The 2,943-nt window shown below is 33.1% G+C and overlaps 1 non-coding gene across 1 annotated transcript; it reads right to left on the reverse strand.

Moving 5' to 3' along the window:
* Nucleotides 1–449: 449 nt before the first annotated feature.
* On the reverse strand, nt 450–556 carry LOC125389515 (U6 spliceosomal RNA). Its single transcript, XR_007228468.1, has one exon. It is a non-coding gene; the product is annotated as a U6 spliceosomal RNA (small nuclear RNA).
* Nucleotides 557–2,943: the final 2,387 nt, after the last annotated feature.

Genomic DNA, 2,943 nt, shown 5'->3' on the forward strand with positions numbered 1-2,943 from the left:
CATGAATCGTTCCTGTTATGTGTATAAAGTGACCTTCTCCATCTCTTTTGAATGATTTTAGTTTGAAATCAATTTTGCTAGATATTAGGATAGCCATACCCACTTGTTTTCTTAGGTCACTTTGATTGGAAAAACTTTTCCCAACCATTTACTCTGAGGTAGTGTCTGTCTTTTTGAGGTTGAGGTACATTTCTTGTAGACACTAGAATTTTGGATCCTGTTTTCCTATCCATTTTCTTAACCTGTGCCTTTTTATAGGTGAATTAAGTCCATTGATTTCAAGTGATATTAATGACTAGTGATTTTTAACTCTAGTTATTTTTTTGTGGTAGTGTTTGTGTGTTTTCCTTCTTTGAGTTGTGCTGGTGGAGGATTATCAGATTTCTGTGTTATTGTCGGTGTTGTTAGCTTCCTTGGGTTGAGGTTTTCTTTGTAGTACTTTCTGTAAGAAAACCATGGAATGCTTCATGAATTTGCATGTCATCCTTGCACAGGGGCCATGTTAATCTTCTCTGTATCATTCCAATTTTAGTGTATGTGCTGCAGAAGTGAGGACAAGGTACATAATTTTTAACATTATATGTGTTATAATAGATACTTAAGAATTTTGTTTCCTAGTTTTGTCTTCTCTACTTGCCTTTTATAAAAAGGATATTCATTATATTTAATTTAATAATTTGAGGGCATTATATTTGCTGGTTTTCATTATAGTAACTTATTGCACAAATAATGAAAATGCAAAGACAGACATTGGGGTTCAACCCCCAAAACCAGAAGATCTAAGCATCCAAATCACTATAGAGATATTACCTCTACCAAGGCAGGGTGACTGCAGATGAAGCAGTCTAAGAAGACTTTGCAGGCAGAGCCTTTCTCTCCTCACATTTTATATTTTTTATTGTGCTGGGAATAAAGAGTGACTATCTAATACTAGGATTAAAGATATAAGTCAGCACCACCTGGATTTATTTCAGCATTGATCTTGTGTAGTCCAGGTTTACCTTGAACTCACAGAGATCCATATGACCCTATATCCCAAATCCTGAGATTAAAGGTATGTGCCAACAGTGACTGACCTCCTAGTGGCTTAGCTTTTTCCATCTGATCTTTAGGCTTTACTTATTAAAACATAAATAAAATTTAACTATACTTCAACTTTTTGTAAAAAATAAAATAGAAGGCTATAACTCATATAGGAAAAACTATATAGTATATGTATAGTAGTAACTATATACAATATATACCATCAATAAGTATACCAACCATGCCTATTGCATTTACATTTTCATTTGATAAATCCAGAGAAGAAAATCCATATTATCCTATCTTGGTGAGTCCAAAGTGTTGTATCAAATTTACTTTCCAACACAACTTGCTTTCTGTGTCAAGTAAACAAGGAAGACTATACTGTAACACTCCAAACTTCAACTTCCCCAGAGACCCAAGAAGAAAATTATATTTACTGAGTTAGCAGAAAGTGCAAGCAAGCAACTTCTAAAAAAAAATGTGAGAAATGATGGAAATAGTTGGCTGCAAGGATAGTTACCCAGAGTTGCTTTGCATATTTGGAGCATCCATCTTCATCCTACAGGCCTAGCATATACAACTAACTTACCTGTAAAGCACAATATTCTGAAGGACTGTTTTTTCCTGTCTTGAAAATGTTTGGTAGTCACTTTCTTTTGTGTTCTGGTTGTCCAATTGGGACAGCATACTATTAGTAGTCAAGGCCAGAGCATTTTCTTGCCCTGCAACTTGCTTTTGACACAAAAAAGTAAATTCCATGTGGAAATGCTCTGATGCCTATTATCTTTTCTGAAGTAGAGCAGTGTTCCCTGGAACAAACATGCCTCATTGTCTTAAAGAAAGAGACTAAGTCATTAAAACATCTTAAATGCCATAGTTCTTAGGTGTCTGAATTATTTGAAAATGATCTATAAAATATACCTTCTTTGACTTTAAAAGCATACCTAATGTGAAAACAAATTCAATTATACTAGGTGATTACTAATCTGCATTTCATTATTTTCCTAAACAGTTGGTAATATTAATTCTGAAGGACTAGAAATTTGTAATACATTGCTAATTGAGTTATATTGGTACAATACCTTGAAAAAGAGTAGAAATGTATGTACAGTATGTTCTCACAAAGTTAATCTTATACTCAATTTATATATAATATACCAAAATCAAATCCAATGTAAAATATTTTAAAACAGTATTTGTTTTTATAAATAATTCAATAATATTTTTTAATATTATCTATGTCCTACCTTTTCTGAATAGATTCAATAATTTACCCTTTTATTTTATCTTATCTATACCCCCTTTTTTCTTTTCAAGAAACCTTGAATCGAATTTCCTTAAGAATTTTTTCCTGACCATTAACAAAAATAACTTGTAACCAATCCCCCTAAACAATGACAAATGTACATAATCCACTGAATGAGAAAACCCCTCCCATCTGAACTCTAGGGAATGTGGTTGTCTTATTAAATTTATTTCCTGCTGTCTCATGTTGACAGTATCTTTAGGGGATCAAAAAAAATGGGTTAATTGTCAAGTCCTGGGAAAGATAGCTTTATCATTTTTTGTTCAGTCTTTGTCTAATGGGAAAGTTGAGGGCTTGTCTCAAGTTTTGGTTAGAGTAGTTTGTAAGGCTGGATCATCTCAGCTATCCATCTTTAACTGATACTGAGAAGTTTCTAGTCCAAAGTAGTGTTTTTCAAGCTTAGTTGTATTATTTTACTGATTCACGAACCATCATAGTGGTGCCCAATCTTCCTTATGGAGACTTCAAAGTCACTGTTAGGCATTCACATGGTTCACTGCAGGAAACTTATAGGGACTCAAACCTGAAATCAAGTACAGGTAGGTAGATGAAAGTCTTTTTTTAGAATTAGTTAGAAATTCATATGACCATTAATATCATGACAAATATGT

Source organism: Myodes glareolus, chromosome X, assembly GCF_982192425.1.
Source record: "Myodes glareolus chromosome X, mMyoGla1.1, whole genome shotgun sequence".
Lineage (NCBI taxonomy): Eukaryota > Metazoa > Chordata > Mammalia > Rodentia > Cricetidae > Myodes > Myodes glareolus.